Source organism: Passer domesticus, chromosome 10 (assembly GCF_036417665.1).
Source record: "Passer domesticus isolate bPasDom1 chromosome 10, bPasDom1.hap1, whole genome shotgun sequence".
NCBI classification, from domain to species: domain Eukaryota; kingdom Metazoa; phylum Chordata; class Aves; order Passeriformes; family Passeridae; genus Passer; species Passer domesticus.
In genome coordinates this window covers 35,353,258-35,376,881 of record NC_087483.1, presented here as the reverse complement: position 1 = coordinate 35,376,881, position 23,624 = coordinate 35,353,258, and the positions used below count along the sequence as shown (strand labels likewise).

Genomic DNA, 23,624 nt, shown 5'->3' with positions numbered 1-23,624 from the left:
CAGTGTGTATTTAGCCCTTAATTACAGAACTCTGTAAAAAATCTTGAATATTTGTAATTTGTTCCTGCAGTTAGAAGACAGGATCACATTCATCACCAATCAGTGCACCAGTAGCACGCAAAAAGTTACATTCAGTATTTGATCTTTTGACAAACACGACAGGTGTTAGTACCTTTGCCAGAAGACAACTTCAAAAAGCTGCTCAAGTTCTCAGTTTAGAGCTGCTGTTCGTTCCTTCCCCAAGAATGTGCAGTATTACTGCAATAGATCACCAGGGCTGCTTTCCTCTGATGTATTGTTGCAATATATCATAGGAACGGTGTCTGGCAGGAACATGAATTTCAGACACAGGCCTACTTTATATGTTTTATTTGAGGACACTTAAGGAAAATCAATGTGGAGTTCAAGAGCTGGCACTGGAGCTTAAGGAATTCAGCAGAATTCCCTTAAAATGCTAGAGGCGTTGGAAAGTTTAAGAAACTATGAACTATGAAGGATGAGAGGGACTACCTCCTACCCCTTTTATTTGGTGAGTAGAATACCTAAATTTTTGGCTGAATAAAATCTTCTAACATCTAGCTCATCTCTGAGATCACTCTGAGGGCTGAAATATTCCCCCGTTGTCAGAGTCTTGCTGTTTCCCTCCCTAAAATTATTATAAATAAAGTTCTGAATTTTTAGAGGCAGAACCAGTTAGGTGGGTTTTTTGTAGACACTCATATACGATGTATGGAATCCTTTACACCTCCTGAATTAACAAAGACATTATAAGAAGTAAAGCACATTTTGTTTTACACCAACAGATAACAGCCATTGACCCCTTCTGGGTCACACTACAGAAGTCTCTGGTGTGGAAGGATTTGAAATGGACTGATCACAGACTTGGCATCAGCTCCATGCTCAATTCCAGGCCTACAAACGTAATGTGATGACCCAAAATATATACAAATGCAGAAGTGTGGGGCAGAAAAGGCCATCAGAGTGGCAAAGAGTAACCTCACACAGTTAGTTACCAGGCTACTTTTGGAAAGCAATGTCATATGAACCTTTTCATTAACAAATAGGCCTGGCAGACCCACACTCCTGAGACGTGTTTTCTGTCAGTCCTGATGGGTTTCACAGAGAAGAGTGACCAGAATTTTGGGATGTGAATATTCCTGCTATCCAGCCAGTCTGAGCTGGTGTTTGCCACTCCATCTGTGCAGGGAGCAGAGCTGAGCACATTTTAGCAGTTGAGGCATTCAGGAGCTACAGTAAACCCTTCTATTTTGTGATTCTGTCTGCATGGATTTTCAAGGGATTCATAAAATTTAAGGCCAGGAGAACCATTAGATCATCACACTCAATCTCCAGTATACCACAGGCTATTACATCCAGTTACTCCTCTATTAAGCTCAATAAAGCATAACCATCTTTTTCCTAAAGGACCAGTCTTCATATCAGGTATCAAGAGATAGACAATCTACTGTTTTCCCTGCTGTTTCTTTATATACCAAAGGCTAATCATCATCACACTTACAGCTATTTGTACAACTTGCCATTCCAATCCCTCTAGATCAGCTTCCAGGCACGGCTCTTGCCTTGTCTCAGTGAGATTAAAGGTTCTTTTTCTATCCACTGTCTTCTCCACAGGAAAATACTTGCTCTGAAATCAAATCATCTTCTCTTCCTGAGATGCTAAGCAGATTTGAATTCTTTAAGTCTTTCACAGCAGCATATTTTTTTCATTCCTGAATTCTCTTCTGAGGTTCTTTCTGTACCAATGTAAGTGGTTCAGCAGTTTATAAAATGTATTGATACTAAAAATATATATAATACTGCTTCATCTGTCTGAGTAATGCTGGATAATCAAGTAAAAATAATGACTTAAATCCATACACTGTACTTCTCCTAATAACCCCAAAGATAACAAATTTGGTTTATTTGTGTGTATATATTTATTTCTTTTGCAGGGAGGCATGTCACATAAGGACCTCATGTTGAGTTGCCTCCTGATTCTGAACCTTGAAATTACTTATTCAAACAACATCTAAGCATTTCTGCTTTCCTTCAGAGTAAAACAAATAAAAGCAGCCTTCTGCAGAGCACTTTAAAATTCAGATTCCCACATTAAAAAAAAAAAAAAAAAAAAAAAAAAGACAAAACTACAGCAAGAGAGAGCCTGGCCCTTCACCCCTTGCACACATCAGCCTCCACTGTACAGCACATTTTCACAGGGCTGTGGATGACAGCTGAAGTTGATACAGGTTTGCTCAAAACTCAGCTCAAACTGATGGACTCTTCTTTATTTCAAAGTTTTCAGGCTTTTTCTCCCAGCACACATGGAGGAGGCAATACTGTCTGACAGCAGAGCCACCCACCAGGGAGGTTCCTGTGGTGAGCTCCAGGACTTCATCTGTTGCCACAATACCGTTCCTGCCTGATTTCTTACTTCGCTTGATGTTTTATCAGCTCCAGCTGCAGTTCCCCACTCACTCTGAAGTGTGTGTGTGTACACATAGATATGTGTATAAAATCTCAGATCTCTGAATCTCTGAACCCGTGACTTTTGTGAGGCTCACTTGTCTGAAAGGGAAGCAGAGGATCTGACCTTGCAGACTTGCCATGCCCCCGTGCTGCTTCTGCCAGGAACTCTCTGAAAAGGCAGGTGATAAGAATAATCAGGGGAAAATAGCTGCTCTCTTACTGGAACAGCCCGGGCTGTTCAGGTGCAGCAGATATCTCTGTGTCTTTTCCCAGCCAGCTGTTTGTTCATGCTCTGTGCAGCAGCTCCTGACATTCCCAGGAAGCTGAATTTCACCTGCTGAATTGCCCCGTTCTCACATCAGTGATGCTGCAAGCTGAGCTGCTGATTGTGGAGACAGCTGTGAGTCTGTGCCAGGCTCCTGTCCTTCTCACTGAGGTGTAGATGGAAAAGCACGGCTCACTCTTCACGCATGGCAGCCTTCAAACAAGTAAACTTCCTTTGTGGGGAAAACAGTGACAAGACTATCAACCAGTATCATTAAATCAGCATTTAAATGCTGAATTTAAATCCCAAAATTTAATTCTCTACATGCTGCCTTCCATTACAGGAAAATCAGAATATTGTGAAGAAGGTGTCTACATCTCCCCACCCACTTGGGCTGAGTAGGGCAGTGATGCAGAGCAGAAAGACACCAGCAGGGAGCTGTCATTTCACAGAAAGAGATGCTGGAACCATCCTGCTTCTGCATCAGGCACCAAAGAGGTTGAATCTCTGAAAAGTATCAGCAGCAGTTTAGAGTTTTCATTTCTCTTCCTCTGAAATCCTGACAATGTGTCTTGATAGAAAAAACAAATCTGGATCTAAGTCACTTGGTTCCAGGATTTATAGCAAATGAAGGCAAATTATTAGAACTACAGTGCTCTGTAATGTTTAAACCTTCCTGATTTTTACCAGCCTTGTACAAAAAAAACCAACCCCAAATATGACACACTACCTTTGTATGAAATTCTATTGCTACTTTGCTGCTTTCCTGGTCTACCAAAATCATATTAGTACACTGCATTTACAAAATTCAGCAACTGGTCCAGAACTCTAAATAGACTGTCACCAAAGCAACAGTGCATTGCTGTTCAAAGCCGCCATTGCACATATAATCTTGGTTTTACCCTTCTGGCTTATACTGAATGCACCAACTCAATCACACGGATTCATCATATCACACTGAACAGAGAAGGCTTCTACACCACATTCTCAGGAAGATCAATTAGTGCTATTAGGCTCTCAGTGAGCCCTGAGAGTAAAAGAATGGCTGGATGCAGTCATCCAGACACAGCCTCCAGGGAGACAGGAATGTTCTTTCTCATGGTGCCCCATTGCCACATGCAATCCTTGGAAAATGAAGGAGAACCTGCATTGCATTTGTGGGGTTCCCAGACAAAGGAAGGAAATGATGAATCTGACTCCTTGTTCTTAGAAGGCTAATTTATTATTTTATGATCTATATTATATTAAAGAATACTAAACTAAACTATACTAAAGAATACAGAAAGGATACAGACAGAAGGCTGAAAAGATACTAATGAAAAACTGGTGACTCTTTTCAGAGCCTCAGCACAGCTTGGCCCCAGTTGGCCCATAAGTCAAAACAATTGATAGGAAACCAATGAAACAATCACCTGTTGGATAAACAATCTCCAACCACATTCCAAAGCAGAAAAACACAGGAGAAGCAAATGAGATAATTGTTTTCCTTTTTCTCTGAGGCTTCTCAGCTTCCCAGGAGAGAAATCCTGGACAAAGGGATTTTTCAAGAAAATATGACTGCACAAACCTGTCCCAAAATAAAGCCCTGACAGAGATAATGAGAAACTCGAATTTCATACTTATGTATGAAGCATAACATGTATGCCTCAAATGGACAGCAATTATGTGATATAAATGATTTATCAGTATACACAGCAAATTCAGTGCAGGCACTGGGGCAGGATGGGTGGCACCTGCAGAGAGAGATTGGGATGATGATGGCTGAAAGGTGAGACTGCCTCTGTGACCATCTGATTGTCACCAGAGAGAGGAGGGGAAAAAATTAAATATTCACTCAGCAGCATCTGGCCAACATCTCATACTATACTTCCAATGTTTTTTTAAAACAATTCCAATAACAAATGGCCAGTTAACATCTGTGAGAAATGTTTAGTACTAAGACTTCAAAATGTGTTTTATTTCATGATATTCTGCCTTCAATGTTATGTTGAAATATTTTCCTCCTACACCATGGCAATGGTATAAGAGGAGGTGGAAGGGGTTATAACTTCTGTTTTGCCCAAAGCTTGATGAAATAATACAAGATAATAAAACTAACTTGGGTAAATTAAATTATTTATCAGAGAAGAATCTGGTTCTAATAAAAACCACCAGAAAAGTAGAAAAAGAGAAAAATAGAGAAGTATTACTCCCATCAGAGACCCAAACTGTGTGAGCTATTACTTAAAAGAGGACCTACATGCAGTAGAGATCTTAAAATCAGACACATCAGCCCACATTGAGGTGCTTACATTTACAAGACTTCAGGAGAGCTGGAAGCCAAAACAAAGGAAAAACCCAAAACAGAGAAGTAGAAGCAGATCCTGAGTCTGATAACTGGAGATCCTGAATCTATTAACTGGAAGTGTCAAGGATGGGACAGTTTCCTAACCCAATTTCTTTCCCTTCCTGAGCTTACACACTGTTCTACAAGCCAGAGCAGCATGCTGGGAGGAAAGCAAGCATGTTTTCCATGCAGTCTCTGTTTCTGATTTCTCTTTAGCCCCTCTTGCTGCCAAGCAAAGAATGAGAGCACTCAGCCAAACAGATCCCTGGTGTAACCCCTGCTACACACCCACCGATGAGGGAGCTATTTCCTGTGTAACTAATATTCTGTGTTTACTTAAAAATGCATAAAACCCATGGTTAATTTTGTTAATTACCCCCTATTGTCAACAGAATTACTCGAGGCAAACACCAATATTACTGACATTTCTCTTTCCTCCTATCCTTCACACTGTGAAGAACATTTCCTCAAAACTCTTGCTAGAAAAGTGCTTAGTGTTCGGATATATTAGAATAGAAATATTGAGTCAGATTTTTAAAAATATCTCCTTCTTCAGATGTTATTTTTTAAGCAGGAAATCATTTCTATCACAGAACAATTAAAAATATTTAAAAGAATAAAATATCTTTTATTTTGCCTGTTCCTTGCCTTCTAGACATCAATGCACCCTTCCATACAGGGGAAAGGAGAACAAAAAACTAAACCAAGAAGGAAAAAGGTGAAAGATGCAGTGATTAAGAATATACACTTTTCTTTTAACCTCATAAGTTTGTCAGGGAATTACAATGAAATACACACTGTGAATACAGGCACGGTAACCTTGTGTGATATGCAGGGAAACAAGCTAACACAAATCATAAAAAATGGTACCCAAACCTTCACCAAACAGATGCTAAGACACTAGTTGGAGAAAACACATAATGTAAATGCATTTTTTTTTCTCTAAATAACGTGGCAATACAACAGAAGTATTCAGGCACATAAAATGCTTTTCCCATCTCTTAAATTACAAGACTGTAGGCTATTTCACCTTGTACAAAATATAACATTCAGATAAACAAACACAAACTTAAAGGTTACTTTCCCCCATTCCTTCTTCCCTCTGTTGCTGCAGGATGGCTTTAAACAGATCCCCAGGAATATTAATTCAATTCCTCCTGATTGGAACAGCTTAAAAGGATATTTGAGTAATCCCAAATTCAGATAAACCAACCATGCACTCATATTTTACATGAAAACCAAGAAATGGAACTTCCAATAGAATCTGTTGGATGTGTTTCTGTAACCCATGACAGCTTTGGATAAAAGAAAGAGTCACAATGACGGCTAGCTGTAGAATGTACAATTAACATCATTTTTGATAATTTGTAATACAAAATAACAGGTAAAAGGCATTTCTAGATGTGTAACATCTATAACATGTTCAGCTCTCATCCAGGTGCTTCATTACGCATAGCTTAGGAGAATGAAGGAGAATCCATTCCCCAGTCACTTGGGGGAGTGTGGTGAGGATTCCTTAGGTGGCACAGCACACAACCACCAGGAATCAGTGTCCTTCAGCAGGCTGAATCCTTGGGATTCCTGCACCACAGTTCTTAAATTCAAAAATTGTGTGTAAATACTCTTACCCAATTTTAAAACATGCTGAGTGCCTACAAGTCTCAGTGGAAACTTTAGCTATTAAGAATTCATCTAGAGTAAAAATCAAACAAGAGCAGACTTGACTATTCAGTTCTGCAGTACAGCTTTAGAGGAATGATTTTTTTAAAGTGGTTTTAAAAAGCAATTTTAGTATTTTAGCTGTAATGTCTCTCATTTCAAACAGGATGTATTAATTTGAGCCAGTCTGTAGAAATTCTCAGAGCTATAAAATTGATGAATGGATGTGTGTTTCTGTGAGTGATGATGCTTACCTGATTGCACACTAAGGACACACAGAACTTCCTGAATGACCTCCACAGTGAAGAGCAAGGTTCTTTCAGCCTGTTAGACAGGAGAAATTATAGCAAATTTTAATCACAGATGCTCTAATAAATATCCTTTCCCCTAAAAATTATATAACAAAGTGAAAATAATAAGCTGTGTTAGTGACATCTACAGGGCTTTATTTTGTGGGGAGAGTAGGGGCCCATGTGAAATATTCAGACTGAACAGCAAAATTTGCAGCCACATTTTTGGTGACTGATTTACATTTCTCTGTATTAAGATCCCAGAAGCACTTGGCAGTTTCTTGGTGGCAAGACCTTTGGCTCTGAAATTTCAGTGGGATATCACGCCAAAGGCTCTCTGTCCATAAATCAATTTTAATTGCCATATTACAGCCCAGAAAATTCTGCTTTCATATTACAACTGTGCATGATAGAGAACTTCAACAGCAAGATGTGATCTACAGACTTCCACTAAGTCTATGTCTGTTATGTGTAAGACTTATTTCCTATTCTGCTTTTTACTGCACTCCATACATGTGCACCTGGCAATACTGGGAGAGCTTTGCTTTCCTCTTTCATTATTAGAGTTCTGTCCTGGTTATCTCTAACATTTTACTTCTCTTGGTCTAAAAGTTTGCCTAAGCACAAATGTCAGGTGAAGATGATCTTCTTTGCCTTTCCCTGTTGGAGTTGCTCCAGCCCAAGCACTGGATGGACCAGGAAGAACCTGAGGGAAATTATTTGGGAATGGAAGGGGGTTCACACTCAGTACACACAAAGAATGTGTTTTCATCACTGCCAGACAATGTTAGCATGTCAGTGACCCTAAAGCTGATAAGGGAAATATTTTCAATATCACTGTTCAGACACCATCCAGCTTCAGCATCTCCTCCTCGGCCACAGGATAAATACTTTGTTTTTCTTCTATCAATAGGATTCCCAGTTCTTTCTTTACTTTTGCTACTGCTCTGTGTAGATAAGCACTGCTGTCCTTGGAGTTACACGGGTCTATTTGTGATGGTTTAATTTAGTTGGGATTTTTTTTATCATTCTTTCTTTACTGATTTGTAAAACTCATCAGATTCAGTTTTCACTTTATCCTTTGATATTTTTTGAAGCTTTTCAAAGTCATACGTGGACTGGAAAGAAGCTAAAGGATTAAAAACCTCCCAGACAGATTTACCAGGCTCTGACTTTGCTTGGTTGGAATGCAACAGTAACAGCAAAGAGAGTAGATTTTGTATTTTAACAGCTCCAGAAGAAAATAGAGGGTTGCCATAATGTTTTAATAAAAGACTGTTATTTTAAGACAGTGACATGATTTTGGGCACAATTCTCACTTTTCCATCTGAAGTCTCCCAGTCTCTTTCTCTGCTACAGCACAACTTTTAGAACATAATTCTAAAATCTCCAAGACAAGGCTGCTCTTCTGCACACGCTGTGTGTAAGTGGCACACGCCTGTGCCTGGGGAGAAATCAGGATTCCTACAGAGAGGCAGCACAGGGATTTCATGGCAGGGATCTCATCCCTCCAGCACACAGCTCTGCTGCTCCTGCAGAAGCAGCAACCATCACTACAGCTTTAAACCCTGCAGCTCCCCAGGGGAAAGGAGGGCATCAAACACACTCTGCACATTTTACTGTAATACATGGGGTTTTTTTATACAAAGTGTGTTTCTATGGACACAGCAGTGAGTCTGTGTGTTTATATGATATATTAATCAATGCAATATTACACACCCATGTCTGTGTAAGGCGTGGACACACACCCACAGACTCTCTCTATGTTACAACACACTTTAGAAAGAAAAATACTGTAAGCACCAGAAAACTCCCTTCCATACACATCAATACCAAGCGGCATAAAGAGCAGAGAATACACTCCAGGATAACTCAATCAAAAATCCTGCCTGAGAAACCTGAAAGCCTTTTCTAGTGGCTGAGAGATTAATCTGTTGGCTGAAGGCTCTCCTCCCTTTTCCTGTTGGAAAAACAATATTAAAGAGCATTGTGCTAATGATGCAGGCTGCTTTCCCAACATTTTTTCTGATCTTTGATTTTACCACCCAGCAGAAGATAGGGAACATAACATCTTCAGGCTTTATGTGAGCTTCACACTTCTATTTGTATTTTTATGAGAACATTCATTTCTGGGGACCCAGCTTAGTTTTCTAGCTCAGTCAAATATTTTTCTGTCTAACCAGTTTTATTATCATATCATGGCTCCTTGCCTTAGATGTAATCAATCATTCTTGCCTGCAGTTTCATTTCAGATTTTCCAATACCACTTGACAGGCATTTTATTTTTAGACATTGCCTATTTTTTTAATGGAGATTAATTTTTAAAATAAGATGCAGTTTTAGTGTCAAGATAATTAAATTTTTGTAAGAGATACTATCTTTCTTTTTTGCTGCATCAGCTCTCCTGAACTCATACCTTTAGCAGTCTGCCACTAAGCTACTCAAATAAAATCAATAGGTTCTGAAGTCCAGCAGGGAAAATTTTTTCCATTAATAAAATAACTTTATTAACTCTGAGAACCATAAATTGCTGAAACACATTTTTTTTAACTGGCTCATCTGCATAAGAATCAACAACAGTGTTTGTAAAGTGGCTCTATTGTCAAAGACATATTTGATAAATCTCTGCTGCATATTTTGCAGTATCAAAGGGTTTCTTTTTGTTTGCTTAATCAGCTTTGTTTATTACAGCCAAACTTGGAGGAACCAACTTAATAAAGTCAAATAATGCCTGACTTCCCTTGTGCAACTTAGGTTTACTTCAAGGTGTTGAAGCTTAGTGATGTCTTTCAGGTGTCAGCTGATACTGGAAAAAGGGGGAAAAAGAGGATGGCTATCTTGTCATTTAACCCCTTCTCACATATTTGGCCGGATATTGAAATTTTTCTTTTGCGTCAGATTTTTTTAGAAGAAACACAAAACTTTAACTGTTCCTTGGATCAAGTACAAAACTAAAGAGAGTCCAAGAATTATGAAGGAGTTTGCTTGTTTTTATCCCCCTGGCACAGACAAGGAATCAAATTCCCCCACTGGTAGGAAAGCAATTTTACCATGATAAAACTGGGGTATGCTCACTGGGCTAGCTTTTATCACGGTGCTGTTTCTATTTTTAGTGGCTCTCATTCCAGAAGGACCTGGAGCAAGGTACATTCCACAGCTGCTATTTGTCCCTGTTGTGCTGCTCACTGGCTCCCGCCCAGACAGACCACTATTGATTTCAGCTAACTTTGGTTTTGACAGCTAGAATTAGGCAATTTTCCTACTATGGGAAAGAGGAAAAAGAAGAATTTGTCCCTTGTTGCTCTCATGGGGTTGCCTTTGCTACCGTCAGTACCAACAAAGTAGCTGCAAGCATCCAGTGTAAATTCCAGCATCAGGAGCTGAAAGGCTCCTGCCAACATCCACCTGCCCTGGGCCAGACTCAGTGGTTCAAGCTCAGCATATTTTATTGCAGTGACATCAAAATGCAGATGGTTTCAGTTTTGAGAAGAAGCTCTACACCCCAATTTCCCTTTATCTGTATTGGTAGCCCATGGCAAGTAAGAGTTGTTTTGGGATGGTAATGAGCAATCACAGCCTTTGGCTCAGTGCTTGGGCACTGCTGTTGCTTTCAGAGCAAGGACGGGTGATTAATCTTTCTTCCCATGGAAAGATTCTCTGGAGTTCACCTGTTCTCTCAAGCTCACCCACTGGCCCGCCTGGTTCTGATCTGTTATTTTTAGTCTGACTCAAATTTGCATGTTAAACAATGAGAATAAAGCTCCTGTTCATAGCAGACTATGATGTTATGATTAAAAGAAATCAGATAAAACTTTCATCCAAAATTTCAGGTTTTCCTTGAAATAAAGAAATTTTTTTCAGTTTATCCTTCTTATTTTCTATTTTCATTACTTTTTTTCTTTGCTTCCGGTTTTTGTGAGACTAGCTTGAATAGTTTATATGGTGATCCAAGTTAAAAAATAATTATAGATATATAGATATAACTGAATATAGATATAGATATAACTGAATATAGATATAGATATAACTGAACTTGTACCAGAGGGGGAAAAAACCCCCAAAACCCAAAATCTGATAAAGTTCTCCTGTATTTACTACTTTAAATGACAGGGGAAAGCAAAAAGCAAATGTTTTTTGGAAAGGCTATAGGAGTGTTAATTAAATGCCCATCTGAACCAAAAGCTCTAAAACTTGAGAGGCAAGTTCAGGATAGTGCTTGCCAATGGTACAACATGACCTTCCACAGAGTTCTGAACTTTATGGAATATATTGGATGCTGTAGTGAAAATATGGACAAAATAAAAATATTTCTGTTCTATGGATACGTCAAAAATTTTCCTGTTCTGCTGTTTGAAAGAGTAAGACCTCTGGGCCAAGATGATGGCACTGAACTGAACTGTTCTCATTAGTAAATTAGGAAAACAGAGAGCTATGACAGAGCAATGACAGAGAGAGGGAAACAAACTGAAAAGATTGAGACTGAGATGCACTAGTTCATAGAACAGTTCAGGGACTATGCCTAAAGGATCTTAAACTGACCTTAAATACAAAAAAACCCAACTGCAGAATGCCACTGACTCTCATGATTTTGGGTTCTCACAAAAATAATGTGACTGTCAGACACAGGAGTTCCAAGAGTGAGAAGATTCAGACAGACAAATGTGTCTCTGGTGGAAGAGGGAACACAACCATTGGGAAACAGTTGTTCTGAGCTGATGGGCCAGCAGCTTTCAGCCTTGTGTTGGTTTCTGCCAGGCCTTACCCTGGTCCACGTGAGATTTAATGACCTTGTATTTGTTAACATCTATGCAAATCAAAATTATAACATACACTTAATGAGAGGTAAGTAGGATCAGCCTTTACAACTGAATTCCCCCTGTCCACTCCCATTCTTAACCTTCAGGAACAGTCATTGCTCCATATGTACCTTTAAAAATAAATATATTTATTTACTTCTGTGTTTAATATTAATTATGCAATATTATCCTGGTTTCAGCTGGAATGGATTTAATTTCCTCCCTGGTAGCCTAGTGGGGAAACAACTGCAAACATTTGATATGAATTATCTTTTACAGATGAGAAGTGGAGTCTATTCAAAATTTAACAAGACTGTGAAATTAAACTGATTCAAAGAAATGTATCTTCTACTTGTCATTTAGCAATAAAATGTGTTTTATTGAGCATTTTGAAAATGTGTGGTGAAAGATAAAAAAATGCAGATTATTCAGGAAGTTAGTAAAAATTTTTAAAATATATAATATAACAGCCAAACTGTATGAAAAAGCTATACATTGTTCATATGGGGTTTTTTTCCCCCCACAGGTATTCAGACAGAATTGCCATAGAATTAATTTCATTAAAGAAGAATTAGAAATTATCAAGAAATAAGAAATTCCTGATTATTCTAAGAGAACAAAAAAAAAAATGAAAGGTTTTCTAGAACCAGAAAACTGCTACCCTGTTTTAATAGCTAATATATTGAAATTTTAATCATTGACTAGAACACATTACAGAGAAATGAAGAAATGTTTCATGGCCTAAACATGGTTCTGGTTTCATGGAATAAGAATAGAAGCTGTGCTATGCAAATCTCTCAAGCAGGACTACAGGAATAGTACAGGACTTACAGGACTGTCTGAGATTGCAAAGGACTTTTCTTTCTCAGTTTCTATAGTTATTTCTAGGGATAATTTCCATTTCCAACTCTATTTTTTTCCTATTATAATTCAGAAGGTATCCATAGACCACATGATCTTCTTATTAACCATTTTCAAAATCACAGAGAGAGGCAAAGAAAAATCTTCTTGCTGAAACAGAGAAAAGAAGTCTCAATAGCAAGCCTAGGGATGTGTTTCAGACATCTCCTACATGCTGAAGCAGCAAGAGCTGGGATAAATTTCCTTCTAAAACCAGTTTTGCAAGTATTACAGGCAGAAATTTTCAGATTAGATATTTGGAAAGAGAATGTCTGGAAACACGTAGCACTGAGAAGAGTTTTCCAAAGAGATCAGTGATATAAAATCCAAAGCTGAAATTAAATGAGAAAGCAGTTGCATTTCAACACAGGCAACATCATCTAAAAAACTTAGAGACCCCTCACTGACACTGACGGTTCTCTGGGAAAGGAATGCTCTGAGTAAGCCAAGCAATACCATTTTGCTGATAAAAAATATGGGTTTAGGGCAATCAGCAGTGCCCTCACTGTCAAATTTGTCAGCATTTCTTGACAACACCAATCATGACTTGCTACTGATTCATCTCAGACCTGACAAAAGAAGAAAGAATTGCACTGACCCCTCCTTTGGGGAGATCATGACTCAGAAGGTTGCAGGCATTATTTAGGATGTGCAAGATGCACAGGATGGATAGGATTTCTCTTGAGATCTGGCCTTTTTTTCCCATTTTTCCAGGAAAGCTGATCACAAATATCTGTGTGCTGGGCTGGGTTAGCCCTGCAGAACCAGAAGTAATTCTGTGTATTCTTGAGCACCATCTGCTGGTGCCTCTTCCTCTGATAAGCCCAATTCCTACTGAGCACCCAGTGCCAGGCTCAGCACTTCCAATCTGACTTTTGTGAGACACCTCATTAAGATACTGAAAATAATTCCCATTAATTGCCTTAACCTTGGGCCAAACCCTCTGTTCTAGCCATCAGGGAAAATGAAATTATCTTTGCAAGCTCTTTCTTTTTAACCCTCTTTGAAAAGCCCCTTCATATGCAGAAATCTTCTACTTTCTCTTTAAGATCTTGAGCATTGTGATTTTTTGATGCTTTTTCTTTGGTGTTGCTGTAATGGATCTAAATTTGTTTCGATTACACTTGTCATTTGTATACTTCTATTATTTGCTAAGTATATGTGTGACTCAAAGCTCTTTGCAAAATCTCTCCTAATACTTATGAGTTCTGGACCCCAGCACATCATTACATCAACTCTTCAGGGAAAATGTGGTCCAGTAAACAAATGAAAAAAATGCATCACAAGGCACACATTCAAAATACACCATTAAAAAATCCTGGAGCTTTTGCTCTGCCAGTCAACTGAGAATGAGTCTGGAAAAATGAATAATTTTTAGTCATTGTAGCTGAAATTTGGTCCAGGGAGAAACCCAGCTTCTCATTCAATAAAACAATTTCTTCAGATACAAAGTATCTTGGCTGCAGCAGAGAATAAATTCAGAGAACACTGAAGGATTTGCTGCAATTGTTCCTCCTTTTGGTTGTGTTATAGGGTTACTGTGTTCAAGGCACAGGCAATTAGCTGCCCTGCTGTTCTCCTTTGGGAGCATCCAAGGTCAAGATCCTGCTAATGGGAACTGACATCTCCCTGCCCTAGGGTATGCAAGAGAAGGCAGCACAAAGTACCACTTTTTAAAATAACTTGTTGCAATATTGCACAAATTAACCACTAAAGTCAGTAGATACGCAAATTCTTTGTGCTTAAATCTAAGTTTGGACAGAGGTATTGCAATGCTAAAGCTAAAAATTATTCTTTATAAAAGCATCACTAGTGAATAATAAAATTGTGAAACATATTAAAATACATTTAATCCAGAAGCAATACTAAAGGTGAATTTCAATAATGGCCTTCCTGTTTAGTTTATTTCTCTCTTAAGACATCATTTACAAAAAAAAAAAAAAAAAAAAGGTAATATACTGGCATTTTTTAAAACTGCAGTCTATGTGAAAATGTGCAAACTGAACAGTAAATTACAGACTCTTGTCTTTAATATTATCTGCTGACAGATGTGAAATAATCCACTGTTTTAAAGGATGTTTTGGTTTTCTGGGGTTTCTTTGAAGTGGTCCTGGTAGAAAACTGGAGATATCTATACTGTCTCTGTGCATGTAAAATGGATATTTACAGAATAATCTTGTTTGCAGAAGGAAAGGAGCTTTACACAGGAGAATATAAAGATATTCAGGCACAGTAAAACAAGATATGTAAAAAAAAAAATAAAATTCTTCACTCTGCTAGGTAGTTTTGTTTGCCCATCCAGATGTAACAGGATTTTCTCTGCATTCCTCTGCTCACAGGTGCAGCTCTCCAGGGGCACAGTGGTACCAATATGGCACAATTCATCTCTGGCAGGAAACTCTGACTTAGAGAGGAGGAATCACAAAAACCACACAGACAGATGCAGTGGACAGTTTAGGCAGCCTGAAGTGCTGCAGGTTTTGGAGGTGATGAGGAGAACAACTTTAAATCTCCACACCAAGTTTTGCCCCTGTGTGGGCAAAGCTGTGCTCCAGAAAGCCCAACCAACCATCTTTAGGCCAAGGGCATTCCTCTTCCTGCCTGCTGCCCTTGAGATAATCTCTTACAGACCTTGGACCTCACACCTAATTGTCCTGAAGCTAAATGACACAATTTTCCATCTCATCATCAGGGCTCTGAGTCCCCACCTCTGCTGCAGACAGCCACAATTAGCTCAGGTGTCCTGACTTTTTCTGTCTGCAATTCTCCTCTCCTGGGGCTAGAGATAATGATGACTAATGAGCAGACAGCCTTAAAAAAAAACCAAGGAACATTCATTCAACACCAAAACGTTTAACAGAAAGCAAGATTTAGCCCCCTGGATGTGCTTTTATCTTTCCAAGGTGCCCAGCTGGTAGCTGGAGCCGATGCAGCTTCTCCCAGGCTGGCTGTGGTGCTGGCAGCTGGCCACCAGCCCCTGCAGTTTGTTATCTCTGATAACAAAGAGTTTGACTCTTCCATCTCCCTCGGTGACAGATATAGACTGCTGGAGCTGAGTCATTTCCCTGGGGCCTGCCTGAGCCTGCCAGAGCACACTGATGTGGGATTTCCTGCAGAGCCGGGGGACAGCCTCACACCTGGATGACCCAGTGAGTGCTGCCAAGGAAAGCCAGACAGGATAAATCCCCTCACAAAAATTCTGTATTTATCTCAAGATGTTTCCCATGGAATAAAATTTCTAATTCTTTCCCCAACCATTTCTACATTTGATAAAAGTCTGGTACAATGTTTTGCATGCTCAAATGTATTCAAGGGGCATTCTCACACAGCAGCAACCTCAGGGTTTCTCTCAGATAAATACTTCTGCTATCAAATCTAACCTCAATTCCCTGCCTACTGCTATCTATAATAAAACTTATACCACATTTACATATTTCAGACAAATAAAACCATCAAAGCTGTAGCAAACAGAGAGGTTTCATTGGACAGAAAAATAACTTCACTAAGTATTTTGAAGCAACATATTGAAATACTAGATTTTAATTAAAATGTACAATATTAGATTAGTGACAATATTAGTGGTCATTCTAAATACCTATGTTTCTGGTGACCAACTTGACAATATTCTTTGGAAAATATTGAACTCTCGTTTTCTGGAACAAACTTATTTTAAAGGTGCTATGGTATCAAGCTCTGCTTCTCCAGCTCCTCCTCAAATCATCATTTTTGCAACTAAACGTGTTTTGGTAAAAGTAAAGCAGAACAGGAATATCCTACCTTTTAAAAGATTTTATGACATTGTTACAATGACAAGTTGTAATCAATCCCAAGACAAGGCCTCTACTGTCAGTCTAAACTGGTAATTCAGGAGGTATTTTTCTGTGAAGAGCTTCAGCTCTGCTGGGTTTCATCCTCTCAAATATTGTGCAGAAAGGAAGAGAGAGGAGCATGTGACCCATGACGTGCTGTCTCTACATGTCTGTATTATAAATATAAAAGAAATAAAAATGTGAGTATATATTTTACAGGAAAAAGCCATTCAAACTTACATGAAATACCCAGCAGGTATCTGCAGAGTGTAGTATAAAGAAGCTATGATTGGAAAATATCTAATATTTTATAAATAAGTACAGATTGGCCATAGCTCTTGTCTATCACAGAGGGAAGACACTTCAAGGACCTTGTCATATCCTGATTTTTAAATGCTGATGAAAGAAAATGTTTTTCCTCTTGTAATCCAAAGAGAAGTGCTGTATCAGTCCCCCTGAATTAAGTTTTCCCTCCTGACAGTGATTTTGTTGTGAAAGCCCTCTCAGAATATTCTTCTTGAGAGGTTAGCCTTGAACTTTCTCCACATCCTTGGGTCCAGCCCAATTGTCATCATCTGGGAAGTTTTTGTCACAAAGCAGGGGGAGTTGTTCCTCCAGTTCCTCACCAGACATCATGTATTGTTAATTACTCAGCCTCTGTAATCTATTTGTGCTGACCAAAATATATATCCCAGGTACTTTGTCATTACTATCCAGAGCTGAGTTAAATTCAATTTCTAGAGCAGCTTTTCAGAATGGTTATAAACAATAGGAAACATGAAGAGTCCAGGAAAATTTTCTGTACACAAAGACTGCATATGATTTACTGGAAAACCATTTAGGGAGAGTAAAGCTTCTTTTTGCAAATATGGGTGCTCAATATCATCTTCCCAAAACAGTCCACAGAAAAGCTGTCTAAGTAATCACAGGCTATGGCTGTCACATCATTAATCTCAATATTATTTTCTACATGACTTCTGGAGAAGAAGGATTTTTGTTGCTCCACCAGAGGGATGAGTAAATAGATCACAGAAAAAAACTAAATGACAAAAGGCTGCTCTTAATCCCCTCACAGTTTCTAGGCTACAACTATTACAGGTGTCCCTGATAACCTATAGCAGCTATTCAGTTTGTTAGAAAATTATGTATTAGCCATTGAATTTTCAACTCTGACCTTTCTATTAGGAATTATCAAAATCTTTTACAGTCATTAATTATATACTGTGCCATTTTGTGAAATGAATTCTATTCTTCCTTTTTTTTTTCCTGTCAGAGAGAAGGGACTGATGCCACCAGAATTCATCCTGTGGCATTTCTAAGCATGCCTATCGAGGGGCTGGATGAAAAGTAGGAGATCTGATGGAAGTTTCAAACCACCACCTGTGCAGAGCCCAAGATATCTCTCAGGAGCTTTTTGAGTTCTTGTAGGAAGCAGAAAACAAGAGCTGGAAACCAGAGATTCTGCTCTGATCCTGCTTGGTGCTGTGTGCAGTCAGCCATCTGTGCCTGACCCCCACTCTTCATTTGCAGATTATGGGTCACTCAAAATAGATGCTGCTACTTTTAAGTATTTTAGAGCAGCATAAAACAAGCAGAGGATGCATTTAGAGCTATTTCCAGAACTCCAATATATGCACATGCACTTTCTGCCTTAGCTGTATGTGTGAAGAAAAAGCACATTATCATATCAGTACCTCACAATTTTCTCATTGCTTTTGTTCATGCCCCACAGATGGGCTCTGTGCCACTGAGAAACCAAACCATTCAAATCACAAAGAAAACTTGGCACAGTGGAAAGAATTGGACAAACCATCAAGACAGAAAGGTGAATCAAGTATTGAAAAATATTTCTGTCTCTAACATGGTAGAGGGGGCATGGGCTGACACTGGAGATCTCATGGCTATAAACAACTCATTGGTGATTAAAAACCTGGAGTCAGACAAATAAATTTTGGAGGTAGCAGGAAACAGAGAAGTAGCCAACATTTGTGCAAATAACCAGGTACAGTAAGTACATTTGAAAGTGACATAAGGCTGCAGATCAATGAAGAAAGAAAAAGGTGAACAAGTAGAATAGCAAACATTAAAATTATCCCAAATGGATCCTGGCATGAGCAAGAAGAAAGCACAAAAATTACCATTGTTCTTCATTTGAACTGTTAAATTTATGACTATTTTTATGATAAATGCTATAAACAAGGTAAGTTCCTTTGCAGTGCTGAAAGGTGCAGTAAGGACCCAAACACACAGGTTTTGTTCAGTCCTCTTCACTTGTATTTATTTATTTATTTATTTAAGTCTCAAGTTCAGGTAAACTGAATTATAAAACAGCACTGCTGAAATCTGACATGAGCTCAAAAAGAGAAACTCGCTTTTGCCAACAAAGAGCATTGAGCTTAAGGAAATAAAACACAACCAACTCCAAAGCTCCAGAGCTGCAACCTGAATGCTGAATCCAAAATGCCCACTACTAGTGCAAGAATTCAGTTCATGTCTCTCTTTCCCAAGCCACTATCCCTGATATTTTTTTACCAATGGTTGCTGGCCAATATGTGGCACTTGGAACAGCCACTTCCCTGGGGTTAGGAATGAGAGGACAATCAGATTGGAGCTCGTAGAAAAAGAGAATAAACACATTCCTCTGCAGAGGAGAAACCTTCGTCTATGGCTTTCAATTCAGTATTTATTTTTTTTTTTAATTTTTTCATTATTTCAGAAATAATTTTAAAACCGGAATTAAGTACTCAACTAATTTCTCAGATTCACTTAATTAAATAATCCTTTAATTATCCAGAACCTGGCTGCCTTCTTTAAACAAGTACAGATATAAAAACTAATACTTAATCTCCCTTGCCCTGAAGATAATTGATCAAGTAGATTAAGATGTTGCCACTGCATACAGGAGAAACCAAATCAAGACAAAACCAAACCAAATAAAGACATTTATTTGTCTTTATTTTTGCCATCTCTGTGCTGGCTATTTTGAAGGCCAGCAGACAAGATAGTAAGATAAATTAAGGCAAACATTAAATACCTCTTGATCACAATAGCAGTCCGAAACCTTACTGATGAACGTCATCTTTTTTCACTTGTCTGTTTGCAGGGGCAGTGGGAATTATTCTGTTCCTGTGCCTCAAAAACAAGGTGATGTGAATGGTGCTCATATTTTTTTATACACACTTAAATTATAACAGCAGTTAAAACCATCTAAATGAAGGGACAGTTGTGAGGTGGGAATAAATTATCCTAAAAGGTAAATGACAGTAAATGAGGCAAGGACACAAAACACCTATCTTATTTACAGGAATGTTGTTTCTCTGCACACTTCACTCAAAATTCAATTTAAATACCAGTGAAACTGTAGAACTCAGTTCAATAAAGGAATCACTTCTTTTATTATCTGTTTAGTAGAGTAGCAAGGGAGTGAGGGTTTTTTTTAAATTAATTTATAAAAACATATTTTTAATCATCTTTGGCAGCTAATTACATTATTTCCAATTATGTAACAGTACTGCTCATTAGAGAGTGTAAAATATCAAGAGACAAAATGTTTATCCAGAAAAATTGTCAATTTTGCCAAGCTTCGACTTCAAAGTGTTATTCTCACTTCATGCAATTTAATTTCCCTTTTCTTTGCTGGGCAGTGCCCTTTGTCCCCTTTTTCAGTGCAAAACCTTGTTCAAACCTCCTGGATACAAATCTTGGTGCTTGAGCTACTCACATGCACATCTTTGTGCTTAAAAATTATTATTGCATTTGATATGAGAGGGTGAGTGTGAGATTATATTTGTCTTTAAATTAAATAATCTTCCTTTTCTATAATATCTTGCATTGAAGGTTTCCTACAGCACCACAATATAATAACCTACACAATCTAACTTGCAAAAAGAAATATATTTGTTGTTTATTACTTGCACACAAGAAACACCCATCTAAGGAAGCAGAAATTGCTCTGAACTTTCAGTGTAAACCTTTCTGGAAGATCCATATGAAGGAGTTGGAGGGGAAAAAAAAAATCTCTCTGTTAAAATTCTTATACAGGGTATAAAGCAACATGACCCCCTGAATTTTTCTGAAAATGCAGCTCATTCTTCTCTAGGAGAACATTAATGAGAATAAAGACTACAAGTCCTTGGAAGAGCCAGCCAGTATTTGCTCACCAGTGACAGAAACAGCATTATCCACTAGGTCTCCAACATTTCCTCTGTATTCTGGAAAAGCTGAAGAGGAAAGATAGTTTCATAAATAATACTCCTCCAGGTCTTTTTCCCAAATCTCATCTCCAGAGTTTCCAAGAGCCTTTTTGGACAAATATACTGCAGAAAGAGATGTAAATATGAGCTGTGCATAATTCAAAACATCCCATTTCAGGGGATTTGTCCCCAAAAGGCACTATAATTAAAATTAGGGTTTATTTTTGCCATTATAAAACCTAGTTTAATATAAAAATATAAGTATAATACTTGATCAGTGCCAAATAATTATGTACAGGCACTTCTAGGGGATGCACTTTGATTACACTCTATCTCAACAAATAACCATGTTAAATTACTTTGTTTTTGCTTACTACCCATGAGTCTCCAAGTGCTTTTCAAGAGCCATGAGTGTGCCTACTCCTTTTTCATTGAAGAGAGGCACAATTGTTATTATTCTGAGTTATTACAGCTGCAAAGAAAATAAGCCAGGTACTTTAACTCCCACTCTTCCTCTCCAAACATTGCTCAGTGCAGTGCTCGCAGACGGAGCTTTTTATGTTCTGAATGACAAAACAAAGTTTGGAAAAGCAAACTGCTGTCAGAAGACCCACCAAGACTCAAACTTGTGTCTGATGGGACCTTGAATACTGTGAGCTTCAATTACTTATGAAGGTGGAAAGCTTGAAAGCTTGATTGCCCAGAGCATCGTTTCCACTGTGTTTTTCTCCTGAAATCTGTGACTGTGTCATGGCTGGGGTAGGGTTAATGTCCTCCATGGTAGTTGGGATGGGTTTGGGATTTGTGCTGGAACCAGAATTGATATCAGGGATATTTCCTTGCTGCTGAGCAGAGCTTACACAGAACCAAAGCCTTTTCTGCCTCTCACCTCACCCACACACCAGTGAGGAGGCCAGGAGGGCACAAGGCAGGACAGCTGATCCCACTGATCCATCCTATCCCTTCCCTTCACATCCCATCCCCATCCCATGGTCATGCTCAACATATAAAGCTGTGGGGAGAAGGAGGAAGGGGGGACTTTCTGAATTATGGAGTTTTTCTTCCCCAGTAACAATTTCCTGGGTATGGCTCTACCTACCTGCCCTTGGGAAATTATCTCAACTCACAAGTTTCCTCATTTTTGACTTTCCAATTCTCTTTCCCATCCCACTGTGAGGAAGTGAGCAAGAGGCTGCATGGGGCTGAGTAGCAGCCTGAGGTTAGCCAAGACACACTGTTAATTAACTACAAATTAAATGGGGAGAGGTCATAATACTGAAAATATTTTCAAGTAGAAAAAACCTTTTTGAGACCACAATTAAAGCCTATCTCTGAAGGTTTAACAATTACTTCAATTTATGCATATCCCAATTTTATGGGTATTTGCCCTTTCTGTGAAAGCCACTTTTTACAGAAAGGCTTTATTCATATAAAGGCTGTTCTGGTAGAACTATTCAGAGATGAATCCCTTTGAAGCATCCAGAGTAAAACAGGTTCATTTCAGCAAGGTCAATTTGCTTTTCTATCTTCAGTCTGTGAGATCCAACCAGCACAGAGTGTGCTGCCTCTGTCACTGCAATCCTCTTAAAACCAGCTCACACTGCACATTTAAAACAACTCTTAAACTGAAGAAATATAGTGCAGGTTTTCATCAGAGCTGGATTTTGTTTTTTAAACTGAAGGAGGTCTGAGGGGGTTTACCTTTGTGGGAAACTTTTAATTAAAATCTGCTGAATGTCTTCTTTTACTGACAGGGATAGACAAACTTTGCTCAAGTACCCATGCAGTCAATGAATTTTTACTTTTTAAAGTGTGTGCTTAGCAAAATCCCAAAGCCTGAATATTTGACAATAGCCAGTGCTATTTTGCAATTTGGTACTACTTTGTGTGCATGTTTTCAGAGTTAGAGGTGTTAATGTGTAGCCTGTTGTAAACACTACTCTAGTTTACAGATTATGTTTAAAAAACCAAAAATTGTTGCAATTACAATCCAAAAGACCATTACACCCTAAGAGCCTCCTGTCAACGAATTTAAGGATATTCAACCTCCACCTCCACAGTTCCCCTCTTATCCATACAAGCTAAGGTAAAAAATTTTAGGCTGTCCTTGCCTTAGCTGGATTGGAGAAAGCCCTTCAGAAAAATCAGATTTCAAATTCCCATTCCTGCAGCAACTCACAGGACAGTGCCAGCTTTGTACTCAGCTAATCTGTGCTGTGTGTTCACCTGAGAGACTACAACAGAGAGTTAAGGAAAAGCTGAGAAAGAAAACATTCATGGATTAATTAGCTGCAGCATATTGAATCTGTCTGGTGGGGCTTTCATAAACTGCTCTGTGAGTAGAGTGTGACTGGGAGCCTGAGAGTCTGGTGACCTAAAGGTTCTTGAGTAGGCAGAAGTCAAACACTGCCTGCACAGGCTCTTGCTCAAGGAAGTTTTAACACTGGTCAGGTGTTAGTAAATAATACCTTCCTTTCAGAGAAATTTTAGATAGAAAAATTGTAGTAGAGCAAAAATCCAAGGGAATTTAGGTGGTTTTTAAAAAAAAATTCATAGAACTGAGTTTGTTTGGAGCTTTTTATGTGCCTTTTTATTTTTATAAAGACTAAATGTAGCAGATTAAAACTGCAATAATACATGGTATAAATGCAATGGGCGACTGTCAGAGTAGGCAATTAATAACAGAGAAGCACTGGAAACAGATTATTCCCCAGTGCACACCTGCTGCTTAATTGAAGGTACAGTCAGTAGGGATATCCATAGGAATGGGTATGATCTTGTTATTCAACCTGTTTTCTATCCTGTAGGATTACAATATAGGCAATCCTGCAATACACATCTGCACATAAACTACTTATCCTCCTTCTTTCTTACAGTAAAATTTGTACTACTGGCAATCCTAGTGCATGGTTTATTTCAC

General features: G+C 38.6%; 1 long non-coding RNA gene across 1 annotated transcript in view; it reads right to left on the bottom strand.

Annotated features, from left to right (window-relative positions):
• Positions 1 to 23,624, bottom strand: part of LOC135309466 (uncharacterized) — a 197,053-nt gene that overhangs the window by 50,577 nt on the left and 122,852 nt on the right. The window contains exon 4 of the long non-coding RNA XR_010369730.1: positions 6,971 to 7,040. This is a non-coding gene — a long non-coding RNA (uncharacterized LOC135309466). The remainder of the gene's footprint in view (positions 1 to 6,970; positions 7,041 to 23,624) is intronic.